The sequence below is a fragment of the Giraffa tippelskirchi genome, chromosome 7, assembly GCF_054371585.1.
Source record: "Giraffa tippelskirchi isolate mGirTip1 chromosome 7, T2T-mGirTip1v1.2.pri, whole genome shotgun sequence".
Taxonomy (NCBI): domain Eukaryota; kingdom Metazoa; phylum Chordata; class Mammalia; order Artiodactyla; family Giraffidae; genus Giraffa; species Giraffa tippelskirchi.
In genome coordinates, this window is record NC_137281.1 from 34,412,255 (window position 1) to 34,427,665 (window position 15,411).

The following is a 15,411-nucleotide window of genomic DNA, read 5'->3' on the forward strand; positions in this document are numbered from 1 at the left end:
ATTAGCTATTTTAGATTGTCTAATTTCAGATGGTTTTTATTAAATACTAGGTGTGTGGTTATTGTTCTTTGACTTCTTTAAAGCTTTGACTGCTTTTTATATAATAATAAGAATTGAAAAGACACAGGCATGATCTTAATTCCACATTCTGTATTCCCCTCACCATTCAGTAGGACTAAAGAACGTTTCCAGTATTTTCTCTGCAATTTGAAGTCTTTCTGGGTTTAGCGTAAATAGCTGTAGGTCAGCATTTCAGCAACTTTTCTATAAAACACAAAATAGAATACGTCCAAATGCTGTATTTTTCAGCACTATTAAGTCCCAGTGTTATTAAGCTCAAACTTGAACTAGCCCTGTAGGGTAAATTGCAAGTAACACACTCATAAATTCTCTGTGAATTCAGTAGCATTCACTTGGACAGTCTGCATGCTTCTTGAATATTCTCAATAGGCTTGTTTTTGCTTTGGATTTTTCCAATATACATATACTTACTTATAAATGTTATGTACGTGCAAGCCTACTCATAATATAAACTATAAATACTGGGGGGGGGATCTTTTTAAAACATGAAACAAAGATGAAATTAGCCATGTTTATAAAAATAATTTATTTGATGTATTATTGGAACAAGTAACCTTGTTATTGTCACTAAAAAATGTATCACTATGATTCAAAGGTCTGGCTCTTGGTTGAACTTATTTCAACACTGAGTTTTAGCTGCCAGTATTAACTAAATAAGCTACCTCCCACAACACAGAGATCTCTAAAAGGGGGAGAAAATGCATCACCAGCTTGCTAAATAAGTCATGATGTTCATTTACTAATCACACAGAGTTCACTTCATGTCTCAGAGGTATCATTTTTAAACACCTTGCTAAGGGGATTATTTCATACAAGCTTTAGTCAATAGCTCAAGGCAAAATAAACAGAATGTGTTATATTTATAATCGTACCTATGAATCGTATATCAAGTAGTTTCCTAGAAATTTTTTTTTCTTTAGTTTACTTCTTGATTATCTTATTGTTTCTGACCTCACTAAGTATTCCAACAGGCTTATAGGGGAAATAGAAGAAATGAGGCTCTATCATTTTCTACTGTTTGCTTTTTTTATTTTTGCATTATTGATAGAACTTAAAATTCATGATTTCTTTGCAGTAATCACATTTAACAGCATTACTGAGGTATAATTGACATACAGTAAATTGCACATATTTAAACATGCACAATTTGATTAGTTTTGACATATGTATACATTCCGGAAGCCATCATCACAGTGTTTTGATTATGCAACTTTATATTAAGTCTTGAAAACAGGTAGGACAAGTCCTGCAATTTCATTTATCAAAAAAGTTTTGGCTATTCTAAGTCCATTGCATTTCCATGTGAATTTCAGAATCAGTTTATTTTGACACACAAATACTGCTGGGGGTTTTGGCTGTGATTGCCTTGGATCTATTAGATAAAGTAGGGATAATTTACACCTTAATTCTGAGTCTTCATTACTAGATTTCTGTCTATTCTCCTATCAAGTATTGAGAGAGATAGATTCAAACCTATGACTAACATTGTGGATCTGTCTAGTTGTTAGTTGCAGTTCTATCAGTTTGTATTGTCATGTATTCTGACAATCTGTTATTAAGTGAGTAAACATTTAGAATTATTATGTCCTTTTGATAAACTGACCCCTTTATCATTACAAAATCACCTTTTTCTTTGATAAAGTCTTTTCTCTGAAACTTACTTTGTATGATTTTAAAATAGTCACTACAGATTTTTTTTAATCCATGTTAGCATGGCATGTTTCCCTCCTTTTACTTTTAACCCGTTTGTCACTTGAGATACCGTAGTTACATCTAACGCTATTATTAATATGATCTGGTTTCAGTCTTACTATTTGTTTTCTATTAGTCCTTTTATGCTCCTTTTTTTCTGCCTCCTTCTGTACAAATTATTTTTATGAATCCATTTTATCTCCTTTATTGTTTTATTAGCCATAACTTTGTTTTGTTATTTTAGTGGGGTTTTTTTTACTATTGCTTTGAGGTTTATGGTATTCACTTTTATCACAGTCTACCTTCAAGTGATATTATACTGTCTATATAGTATTTTTAAAACAGTATACTTTCATTTCTTCACTGCCCCTTTTATATTTTTGTTACCATATCTTTTACTTTAACATTTATAGTATAAACCCATCACAGCCCAATTCATTCCTTCCCCAGAGAGAAGCTAGGATCTGGGGTTTTTCATTTGCTTGCTCTGTGTAGAGGCCAAGGGAGGGGCTATGGTGACTGCATGCTGCTACTTCAAACCACCGTTTTTGTTCCCACTGGCCCCCAGGCACCTAGACTATGCCAGATGCCAGGAGCACTCCAAAGGCACAGGTGAGATAGAAGCCAGTACCTCAGGCAGCCCGCCGAAAAGCTGGAGTGTTGGGCACATAGTCCATCTCTTTCCCTCTCTCAGAAGAAGCTGGACACTAGGGATTTCTCTCTGACTGTATGTTACTGTGCCAAGGGTAGGGATTATGGTTAGACAATTCTCAATTTTTCCTACTGGCTTTGAAGTGGCTGGTTTTGGAGCCTCTCAACTTGTTTCTGATTTTCTCATGGTGGGGGGGGGTTGTCCATTAATTGTTGTTGAATCAATGTGTCCAGGGGGAAAATGGGGGGCCAGGGGCTGCTAATTCCACCATCTTGCTGATGTCACCCCTCCTTCTCTCTTAAAAGGTAACGTAAATCTTTGGGTGATGGTCAAAAAACGTACAGAAAACATTACGAACTGAACTAAATGCTATGAAACAACACAACGTTTTTCACTTAGACCATTTAACAAAGGAAACTGATTGGCTATATGAGAAGGAAGCATTTTCTTGAGAAAATGAATAGATAAGCAGAGGAAAACTTCTCCAAGAAAAGGAGTTGTACCTGTAACAAGAAGAAGAGGGGAGAATTGGAATAAGAGCAAGTCTGAGGCAGGATGGGTCCAGGGAGATGGCAGGGGTCTGATCAAGCAAAGTCTGAAAACCTCAGTAAGTCATTTTAGACTTCATTCCGACAGCAATCAGAAACCATTACATGACTTTTAGCAGAACACAAAACAATTAGGTATGGGTTTGAAAAGACTGGTTTTTGTTTTTGTCTTTTGGTTCTTTCTAGATAATCAGAAGGAAAGGGAAGAAGCAGTATGAAAACCTAGTTGTCCTTGACCTAGATTAGTACGTTGAAAGGATTCTCTCAAACAAATAAGAGAAGAGAGAAGAAAAATTGCACCAAGTATCAGCCCGCAGAGTACATAGGGCTGAGAAGCCCTCGCAGAGGAAGGGTGAGAGAGAAAATCAACATGAGGCAGTACTGTATGTGGTTAGATGCGCCCTAGACTGTAGACTACAGCAAACAACTGAACTCCATTCCTGACGTGGCCTCTTATCAGTCCTGAAATTCTAGACAAGTCAATGATACCTATTCTACAGATGAAGAAACTTTAAGAGGCAAACTGTACCTAGCTCACCCAGTTGTAGTGTGACATGTAAAGCTCTCAGTATTAATGCTAGCCCCCCAAAAAAGTGCACCAAAAATGTTAACTCTTAGGTATGATGGTGTTGAAAAACTAAGCTGACTCAGCAAGGTTAAGTGATGTATGCTTTACGCAACTGGTAGCCTATAAAATTGTTTTTTTTTTTAAATTACCTTCTCAACACACATAGATTATTCAGCATAAGAATTATACTGATTTATACCCCTTCAAAAAATGCCAATTTCCCACATTGGTACAAATGTCAAAAATTGTCATTTAAAAAAATATCATTTTATTAAATAAGATTATAAATGATTTGAGTTTTATTTCAGGACTTCCTGGCAAAAAAAGATCCATTTCATACACAAATGTTAATTTCTGTGGTACTGTACGAGTATAAAAGTCTAGATCAAAGGTTACACTGACAAACAGAATGCAGACTACAATATTATAAAGTCAAAATATTCTGCTGTCATATGTTTCACTATCTATTATCATTTTGCTTTCATACTTTGACTTGAATTGATAAAGGCTGTATTGTTCCTCAAAATAATATATATTTGAAACTCTAAATAGGAAGCATGGAGATTACACATACACAAAATATCATTTGTATGTGGAACCTAAAATATATATATAAACAGGCTTATTTACAAAACAGAAAGAGACTCACAGACTTCAAAGACAAACTTAAGATTATCAAAGGGGAAATGTGGGGAAGGGGAAAATTAGGAGTATATACACACTGCTGCTGCTGCTGCTGCTAAGTCGCTTCAGTCGTGTCCGACTCTGTGCGACCCCATAGATGGCATCCCACCAGGCTCCCCCGCCCCTGGGATTCTCCAGGCAAGAACACTGGAGTGGGTTGCCATTTCCTTCTCCAATGCATGAGAGTGAAAAGTGAAAGTGAAGTCGCTCAGTCATGTATGACTCTTAGCGACCCCATGGACTGCAGCGTACCAGGCTCCTCTGTCCATGGGATTTTCCAGGCAAGAGGACTGGAGTGGGTTGCCATTGCCTTCTCCATATACACACTATTATATATAAAATAGATAATCAACAAGGACATACTGTGTACCACAGGGAACTCTACTCAATATTCTGTAATAACCTATATGGGAAAAGAATCTGAAACAGAGTAGATATATGTATATGAATAACTGAATCACTTTGCTGTATACATGAAACTAATACAACTTACAATATTAAATCAACCTAAACTTACAACTCTGTAAATCAACTACAGTGGTTGTTGTTTAATCGCTGTCATGTCCAACTCTTTTTTGTTCAGTTCAGTTCAGTCACTCAGTCATGTACAACTTTTTGCGACCCCATGGACTGCAACACACCAGGCTTCCCTGTCCATCACCAACTCCGGAGCTTGCTCAAACTCATGTCCATCCAGTTGGTGATGCCATCCAACCATATCATCCTCTGTTGTCCCCCTCTCCTGCTTTCAATCTTTCCCAGCATCAGGATATTTTGCAATGAGTCAGTTCTTTGCATCAAGTGGCCAAAGTATTGGAGCTTCAGCATCAGTCCTTCCAATGAATATTCAGGACCGATTTCCTTTAGGACTGACTGGTTTGATCTCCTTGCAGTCCAAGGGACTCTCAAGACTTCAACACCACAATTCAAAAGCATCGATTCTTCTGCGCTCAGTTTTCTTTATGGTCCAACTCTCACATCCATACATGACTACTGGAAAAACCATAGCTTTGACTAGATGGACCTTTGTCAACAAAATAATGGCTCTGCTTTTCAATATGCTGTCTAGGTTGGTCACAGTTTTTCTTCCAAGGAGCAAGCGTCTTTTCATTTCATGGTTGCAGTCACTATCTGCAGTGATTTTGGAGCACAAGAAAATAAAGTCTGTCACTGCTTCTATTGTTTCCCCATCTATTTGCCATGAAGTGATGGGACCAGATACTATGATCTTCATTTTTTGAATGTTGAGTTTTAAGCCAGCTTTTTCACTCTCCTCTTTCACTTTCATCAAGATGCTCTTTAGTTCTTCTTTGCATACTCCAATATAAAATAAAAATTAAATTAAAAAAAATCTTTTAAAAGCATATGCACCTTTTTTTTTTCTAAAATAAACTTGATGATTTTATTTTTTTTTTATAAATTTATTTATTTTAGTTGGGGGCTAATTACGTTACAATATTGTAATAGTTTTTGCCATACATTGACATGAATCAGCCATGGGTTTAATTGATCTACAAGTTAGTGCACAATACCAGTTTTTCCTACTAATATGCTTCCCAACATCGAAGTGACCTTCAATGGAATATTTGGGGGGGCAGTTGTTTCAGGTGTGGATGCTCCCAACTTTGAATCTATCTCATCTCTATACAGTATCTCAATTTCCTTGGAGATATTCCAGAAATTGAATACTATGAAAAAATATTTAGAATTCAAGTGATTGTCATCTCTGATTAAAATCCCAGTAGATGTGCCTTTTAGGAAGAAAATTTCTTGAGTGCAGTTATAATTGGACATTTTTAAAGTTTCTTAATAATGTACATTTCCTATGCTTGAGCCAATGTAATGACAAACTGAATGACAGCCAAACATGTCCCTATTATTTGAGTGTAAGAATCAAATTCCATGAGGACAGGGCTCAGATAGTGTCCTGTGTTTCTACGTATTTTGCTGCCTCCTTAGACAAATCACATAAAGCCAAAAATTCACCCTGTTTGTAATCACAGCTCAGTCTCTAATACCATCACAGCTTTCTCTGTAAATGTTGTCTGGGTACTTGAAAAATCATCTTAAAATATATTTTTCAAGTAGCAAGCATAATTGGTGTAACATAAATTAGTCCGACTAATATTCAGACTGATGATGTTTATTTTGACCTTGTTCAGACACTCATCACACTCTTATGTGTGACTCAAATATGGAAAAAGCTGATTACTGGTAATGGGAGATCTAACTTTCAAAATTCAATAATGACCTTGACCCTTGAATTTTTCCTTTAGTTTGAAAAAATGAGTTCAGCTCTTTATGTCAAGGTTAGGTAAAATGAAATTATTTGTTCTAATGCACAGTCTAGGGAAGTTCTCAGTTGATGTTCTATGAATCTCTAACCAAGGTCAAGTCGGTAATAAGAGCCAGGTCCCCACAATGGGGGTAATTTAGGTTTATGCAAAGGTGAATCTATCCTTAAAGGATTTGGGGAGCATAGTATGGGAGATTTGCTGTTGTTATTCAGTCCCTACGTCATGTCTGACTCTTTGTGACCCCATGGACTGCAGCAAGCCAGCCTTCCCTGTCCTTCACTATCTTCTTGACCTTGCTCAAACTCATGTCTGTTAAGCCGGTGATGCCATCCAACCATCTCATTCTCTGCCATCTCCCCCTCCTTATGCCTTCAATCTTTCCCAGCATCAGTGTCTTTTCTTATGGGTCGGTTCTTCACATCAGGTGGCCAACATATTGGAGCTTCAGCATCAGTCCTTCCAGCGAATATTCAGGCTAGATTTCCTTTAGGATCAACTGGTTTGATCTCCTTGCAGTCCAAGGTACTCTCAAGAGTCTTCTCCAGCACCACAATTAGAAGGCATCAATTCTTTGGTGCTCACTCTTCTTTATGGGAGATACAAGTATGTTAAAATGGATATGTAACAAGATGGTTTTTTAATCATACAGGTAATTTTTTTCCTTTTAATGGAATTAAACATGCCCCTCAATTGTTCTATGCATAGCCCTTCTCTTCTTTTATTAATACTTTATTTTTGTTTTTATCTTCAGTGCCCATTTTCTTTCCCCTCCCTACTCACAGTCTTGGCTATATACATAACTTGCAAAATATAGGCCATTTTATGCATCTTTCTGCTTTCAGTTTATGTGAAGGATGCTTAATTTATAATTTAAAACTATGTATTTCAAATCTGTCTCATGATTGGGCCCCAGGATGGTGCCTCAGAGCCCAGCAGGTGGGGCTGGCTGCATACTTGGGACCATGGGGCCTGGGCAACTTTGAAGGATCTGAAGCAAGGATGTGAACCAAGAGACTGGATTTGTGCATGGGAGGGCACGCCCTGGAGGTCAGGGGGCAGTGCAGCAAGGCGGGAAGGGTCAACACTTCCCCAAACCCGGGTGACAGGCCACAATAGAGTCACTGGAGACCAAGAGATCCGTGTTATTTTTAACTTTTTGTTGATCTTCCTGCAAAAGAAACTTCTGCCTGTTGAATAGTCTATGTAGTTAGTGAGAATTTAAGACATGAAAAGTGTGTTAGTTGTTCAGTCATGTCCCACTCTTTGCGACCCCACTGACTGCAGCCCTCGAGGCTCCTCTGTTCATGGGATTTCCCAGGCAAGGATACTGGAGTGGGTAGCCATTCCCTTCTCTAGAGGATCTTCCCAACTCAGGGATCGAACCCAGGTCTCCTGCATTGCAGGCAGATTCTTTATCATCTGAGTCACCAGGGAAGCCAATTAATTAACTTAATAAAATCTATCTACAAGTTTTACTGTATGATCCCATTCACTGTGATATTTTACTTATTTCATCAGAAACAGACACACAGTTTACCTGAGATTTTTAACTATCACAAATACTCTGAAAGCAAATTAAAATATAAAAGATAAACAGAAAAACCATGGTAGCAGGACCTGGAGAAGAGCCAGGATGCTAATGCTGGCCATATACCCTTTACAGACCCCTGTGACACTTTTAATGGGGTAGATTCTTAGTCCATAGATCATGTCATTCTTCATTTCATTACTAAGTTCCAAATTGCTCTCCAAAATGACTTTATCATTTTTAATGTCTCTGCCAACAATGACAAAAGATAAGTGTTTGTCCACAGCGTCATCAAAATTTGGTATTTTCTGATGTTTCATTGTGTTTTCAACAATAGGCAAAACAGTAATAGGTGAGATGGTGCCTTATTGTTTTCATTTGCCTTTTTCTCATTATTGTGAGCTTATATATCTTATCTTGCACTTGTTTATTGTTGTAGTAGGATAAGCCAGGCCATGCTGAAATATGAGTGGTAAAATTCAAAGTTTATACCTTTCTTGTTGGGCAAGTCTACAACGCAACTCTCCCGATGATTGGTAAAGGCAGCTTTCACCTCATGACTCACTTGCACAGCCGATAATTCCAATGCTGCCACAGAGTGGGAGAGAGGATGCAGGAGACTTTCCAGGTCTTTCCCACCTTAGCCCAGACATGACATACTGGGCTAAGTCACTCAGAGACCATCGGCCAGAACAAGCTATGTAACTCCAAGGAAACCTAAGAAATGGATGAACTGTCTGCCACAGTGATTTAACTTTCCAACAAGTATGTGTGCTTGGGTTGCTATAATGCTTTTTATGCCTTTATAACAAAGGGAAAAAATGTAAGCAATGATCAAGGAATCAATGTTGTGTGTCACTGCCAGAGGTAATCATGTCCGTCCTCTGTTCGCAAGCCTTTGATGGCTCCCCACTGCCTAATAGGCTAAATTTCTTGGCCTAGTTTTGTCTCCAGTAACAGCAGATCCAATTTAGGATGACCATTCAAGCCCATAAACTTTTGATCAGTTTTTATTCAATCTTTGCGTTAGTTGGAAGACAGTGATGGTCCCTTAAGAATTGGTATAGAACTGAATGAAATTTAATAAGGTGCCTGACAGCTATGTGACTGTGATTTGTAGAGCTTTCATCTTATAACCTTAAGTAACACTGACCTCAGAGAAGACTAGATAGGATGAGGGACAAAAACCATGAATATGTTATCCATCTCTGTTCAAATATTCCTACTTGTTAACTGCCCCAATAAAAGTCTAAATTCATTTCTGAATAAAGCTTGCACCGATTTTCTTTTGAGAAAGTTGATTCATTGTCAAGACATTCCATATATAATATGCAAGAAAAAATGATGGGTAAATGGATTTTACAATGTGCACCTTGACAGATACTATGAGGGTCTAGGAAGGGAAAAAATATTAAATGTCATGGGTGATTCTCAAGAGGACAGCCTCGGGGATTTGGGAGATCCCTTTAACATACCCGGGTTTACTTTGAACCCCAAGAGATAGTCCTGATTCTCTAAAGCAGAAAGGACACATTTTGAAACTATGCTCTTCAATTATTACATTTCAGTTGAGCACACAATACAAATAGCTCTCAGGGTGAGCTGAAGTATCTGGAAGTCTGCAAGCCTGCTTTGAAAAAAAAATGTACCTCTGCTAGATTTTGTGAAATGTCATTTCAATTATTTTTGCACAATAGCAATGGAGAAACAACATTTCCTCTGATTAGCCTGACACGTGGTAATTTGGGTGGAGTTTAACTTTATTTATCTCTGACTAGAACAAATTGTCTTTCTGGCCTTCTTTCTACAGAACGCTGTTATTTTTTGCTCCTTTCATTTGTATAATCTGTGGCCTGGTTGCATCTTAAATACTTGTAATTGGGACACTGAGGTAGGCTTTCCCTGGATCAAACTCAACAGCTAAGAAAGCAAAATGGTATTTGGAGGAGCAGTGGGGGGGAAGATTCAGTACAAACATAAGACTTGTTAAACAAAAGCCAAGGATGATTTTTTTCTTAATACTCTGAGAGAACAATGAACTAGCAAAGAATTTCCAACTTAAAAAAAAAAGCAGAAAAAAAGGAAAAATGAAGAGGAAGTATTTCCAGTGCAACTTGATTTCAATTCTACTTTACACCAAAGACTGTTTCCTCACTCTCAAATTTACATCTATAAGTTTGGATCAGGAAAACTAAAAATTTGGTCTTGTCCTAACAGGAAAAGTTCACATGTGAAGTTGTAAGTCCTCTTTAAAAAGCATTGACACATTAAATGGCATTCAGAGATGGCAATTAGCCTTGAGAACATGTAAACACGTACACGATTATGCATGTAGATGTAAATTTTATTCCCTTAATTATGCTACATTTAATTGGACCATTCTGGAGTAGATCATAGAATCAGAAAAAACCTAGACTTTAAAAGTCACCTCAGAGATTACTTCAGCCCACAAAGCTTATTTATTTTCTCTCTCTGATATACTTTATTTTGATTCTATTGACTTAAATTTTATTCAATGTCAATTTGGCCTTTGTATTTAATATCTAGATGAACTGTTTTCATATAAAGGCTCAGCACTGAACAGAGAAAATAAACAGAAAAGGAAACTTTCTGAGCACCTAAAACTGGCCAATCCCTCTGTTAATCCTTGTAATGTATTAACCCTCACAACTATCACCATCCTCACAAGTATCAAAATTTATGCCTAATTAATTTAATAGTTTTATATTTTCATTTTTTGCTTTTACAGTTTATTTTTTATAAAATTAAAAATGCTCCTCACAGAAATTGTGGGAAGATGTTTAGAGGAGATGACAAATCATTCAAAATCTACAGTTGAGATATTATCACTATTAAGCTTCTATTCATTTTCCACATGGAAGTCTCAGTTTTTAATGTAATTGGAATCACACAGGCTATATAGTTTCTTGCCCTTCAATTTTTACTGAAATTATATCATCAGCATTTTCCTATATCATTATAAACTCTCCATCCATGATTTTGAAGGGCCCATTATGTTTCATCCCTAAATGTACCATAATTAGTCTAACCCCTTTGATATTTTTGGGAGGTGGGGAGGGACTTAATTTGCTTAGCATCTTACCCTCTATGAAACCAGGTTGCATCTACAATAGTAATGCTGTGAACTGCTGTAGCCACAGCTTCCCTTTGAGGTCACTGGTGTAGCCCACTGGAAATCTAAAGGTCAGCACAAAAAGTGTGTTAGCAGAGGATGAGAGCTAGGGATGTTCTGGAGAGACATTTAAGAGTCAGTAGGATAAACTGTGCTCTGCTTTCTTATTCACTCTATTATTACAGCCAAAATTTTAAAGAATTAGGTTCAAGACACTGAGACATTTCCCTTCTAGGCCCCAGGTCTTCCTGAAGCCTAGTCAAATTGTGCACACCTCCACAAACTCATAATTCTTCTTTTTTAATTGTTTTCTGTTTTTAGTTAGCTTTTTAGTTACATTGTTTACAATGTACAGACAATGTAAATATTGTTTACAAAGTACAACAAAAAGAGATCTAATACGTATTTACTAACAAACCTATTTACTGTCTATAACAAAAGTGGTATATAGACACTTTTGAGCAGATCACTTGGGGATTAAAATTCGTTAGTTCATTTAAAACAAATATTGAAAAAGTAGGGTCCCTCTATCCCAACAAGACAAAAAGACAAGGACATGATAGTTTCCAGCCCAGTTCCTACAAGAAATGGCAAAAATAAATGGAAATAGCATAGTGAGGATGATCATAAATGTTGAAATACTGTCTTGTAAGAGGAGATAGATTTGTTCCCTGTGGGTGCATGGCTTAGAATTGAAACCAGTGAAATATAATTTTGCTTAACATAAGAAGAACGATCCAAAAGAGTGGAATAAAAAGTGGACTGGGGGCTTCCCTGGTGGCTCAGTGGTAAAGAATCTGGTAAAGGCTCAGTGGTAAAGAGGCGAAGTCAGGAGACACAGCCTCTATCCCTGGTTTGGGAAGATCTCACGGCGATTAAGCCCATGCACCACAACTACCGAGCCTGTGCTCCACAGCCTGAGAGCTGCGACTACTGAAGCCCGTGCGCCCTACAGCCTGTGCTCTGCCACAAAAGAAGCCATCGCATTGAGAAGCCTGTGCACCACAACTAGAGAGCAGCCCCTGCTTGCCGCAACTAGAGAAAAGCCCACACAGCAAAGACCCAGCACAGCCAAGAATAAATACGTAAATAAACTTTTGTAAATGGACGGGGATGCCTCAGGAAGTACTAAGTTCTCTGTGACTGGAATACACAGGTATACACTTAATAATCACTAGATGGGGATGTTAAGAAGAGAAATCAAAATACTGGCTTTTTTATAACTGCTCTAGTATTGACATTCCAACTGACTTACAAATTGGATGTTTATCTTCTTTCTTTATTATACTAGAGGCTACAATAACAAGAAGTTACCTTCTTAAAGCTTAAAACTGTTTTTTGTTTTTTACCTTTTTTCAAACTGGCTTTTCTTTGAGGGGGCTAGGACAGAAGTTTGGAAGAAATGTTACCTACTGATGTGCCACCAAGATTCTTTTTCCAAGAAAGTATGAGAAAGTGTCACCAACAGTGAACACAAATGACATTTTAGAGGGAAGGAAGTCAACATCTAGGAAGACAGTGTCAAGTCTGAGGGTGAGAAGAAACAAGAAATGTGAGAACTAATAACACGATTGGGAAACTGAGAAAAAGTCAGAAAGCAGTGAAGGGAATGGGACAAAGCAACTGGGTCAGAAACAGCACAGTGAACAGGGAGCAAGTGTTAAGCTTCCGTGGTGTTTTAAACTAGGCACGGGTCTTAATGGAACAGTGGCGGCCTCAAAAAAGGGGAAACATGTTACGGAGACCCTAGTTTGGTAGTATTTTCATCACAAACATTTACATAAAATTGCAAAAATAAATTTTAAGAAATTCTATACATTAATATACATATAATACAAATATAAAATAAAATTTGACTGTGTGGATCACAATAAACTGTGGAAAATTCTGAAAGAGATGGGAACACCAGACCATCTGACCTCTCTTGAGAAACCTGTATGCAGGTCAGGAAGCAACAGTTAGAACTGGACATGGAACAACAGACTGGTTCCAAATAGGAAAAGGAGTCCATCAAGGCTGTATATTGTCACCCTGCTTATTTAACTTATATGCAGAGTACATCATGAGAAACGCTGGGCTGGAAGAAACACAAGCTGGAATCAACACTGCTGGGAGAAATATCAATAACCTCAGATATGCAGACGACACCACCCTTATAGCAGAAAGCAAAGAAGAACTAAAGAGCCTCTTGATGAAAGTGCAAGAGGAGAGTCAAAAAGTTGGCTTAAAGTTCAACATTCAGAAAACTAAGATCATGGCATCTGGTCCCATCACTTCATGGGAAATAGATGGGGAAACAGTGGAAACAGTGTCAGACTTTATTTTTAGGTGCTCCAAAATCACTGCAGATGGTGATTGCAGCCATGAAATGAAAAGACGCTTACTCCTTGGAAGGAAAGTTATGACCAACCTAGACAGCATATTAACAAGCAGAGATGTTACTTTGCCAACAAAGGTCCATCTGGTCAAGGCCATGGTTTTTCCAGTAGTCATGTATGGATGTGAGAGTTGGACGGTGAAGAAAGCTGAGTGTCGAAGAATTGATGCTTTTGAACTGTGGTGTTGGAGAAGACTCTTTAGAGTCCCTTGGACTGCAAGGAGATCCAACCAGTCCATCCTAAAGGAGATCAGTCCTGGATGTTCATTGGAAGGACTGATGTTGAAGCTGAAACTTCAATACTTTGGCCACCTCATGCGAAGAGCTGACTCATTGGAAAAGACCCTAATGCTGGGAAGGATTGGGGGCAGGAGGAGAAGGGGACAACAGAGGATGAGATGGCTGGATGGCATCACCGACTTGATGGACATGGGTTTGGGTAGACTCTGGGAGTTGGTGATGGACAGGGAGGCCTGGCGTGCTGCAATTCATGGGGTCGCAAAGAGTCAAACACGACTGAGCGACTGAACTCAACTGATACATTAATAAAGACAGAATGTGTGACAGAAGTTCAAGATGTTCAGGGAAGAAAACAACTGAATTTCTGAAAATTTCAGTGTAACTGCATACTTATAGAAATAAAAATCTAGATGAGGAAAAACAATTACACTGCAGTATTTAACTCTTCTGTAGTATTTAACTCAAGCTCTCAGTAAGAGAATCTTTTGTAGTATTTAACTTGAGCTCTCAGTAAGAGAATCTATTGCTAGAGCACATTTCATGTTTCTTTGAGTCAAACGGACCCATACAACTATCATGGGCTCATGACACGGGGGCAAAGAGCATGAGCTTTGCAAACATACAGGCATGAGGTCAAAATCCAACTATGCTTTTACTACATTGTTGTTGTTTAGTCACTAAGTCATGCTCGACTTTTTTGTGACTCCCATGGACTGTAGCTCTCCAGCCTCCTCTGTCCATGGGATTTCTCAGGCAAGAATACTGGAGTGGGTTGCCATTTCCTACTCCAAGGGATCTTTCCCACCCAGGGATCGAACCCACATCTCCTGCTTGACAGGCAGATTCTTTACCATTGAGCCACCTGGGTGCAACATGGCATGATTTCTTTATGTTTCAACTTTCCCATTTGTAATTTGAGAGTTGTTCTGAGGGTTAAATGAGAAAACATATTTGATGTGTTTAATGTAGTTCTTGGAAAATTGTAAGTGTGCATTATAAATGTAGCTAGGGTATGAGTTTTTTAAAGATCTGGGGCATGCATCTGTTCATTAATTAAAAGTTTATTGGCCCTCCAGGAGCAATTGAGCATGTGCTCTAGAACCCAGGAGCTGCAACCTGACCCCATGCACCCCAAATACTGAACCCCGTGTGCCCTTGAGCCCATACTCCACAACAAGAGAAGCCACTACAATGAGAAGCCCGCTCACCACGACTAGAGAGTAGCCCCTGCTTGCTGCAACTAGAGAAAACGCCTGTGCAGCAACGAAGACCCAGCACAGCTGAAGATAAATAAATACATGAAATTAAGGGGAAAAAAAGTTTACTGGCTCTCAAAGTTGGCCTCATCTAGTCAACCATCACCATTACAGAGGCTAAAGATTTTCACAAAATTCAAGCAAATGGTGAACTCAATGATGGCATCCAAATAAAAAGGAACACCCCAAGTTAGATTTTGGAGCCATGATGAACTTTTAATTCTGCTTTCTGAGGAGTAAAACCAAAATGGTCTTTGCTGTAAAAGATCTCTATGTGTTGCAATGTTGCAGTGTGAAGTGAGTGATGGTGCTGTCCTAGGGTTCATTGGTATTAACCAAGAGCTCAATAGCAGAA

General features: G+C 38.2%; 1 protein-coding gene across 4 annotated transcripts in view; it reads right to left on the reverse strand.

Moving 5' to 3' along the window:
* The window catches only part of LOC145514266 (uncharacterized), a 718,708-nt gene that overhangs the window by 395,919 nt on the left and 307,378 nt on the right, over positions 1-15,411 (reverse strand). The window contains exon 2 of one of the 4 annotated variants that reach the window (XR_014060006.1): positions 164-264. The exons of the other annotated variants lie outside the window; for them this stretch is intronic. The gene's annotated coding sequence lies outside the window, so the exon portion shown is untranslated. The remainder of the gene's footprint in view (positions 1-163; positions 265-15,411) is intronic. 4 annotated transcript variants of the gene reach the window in all.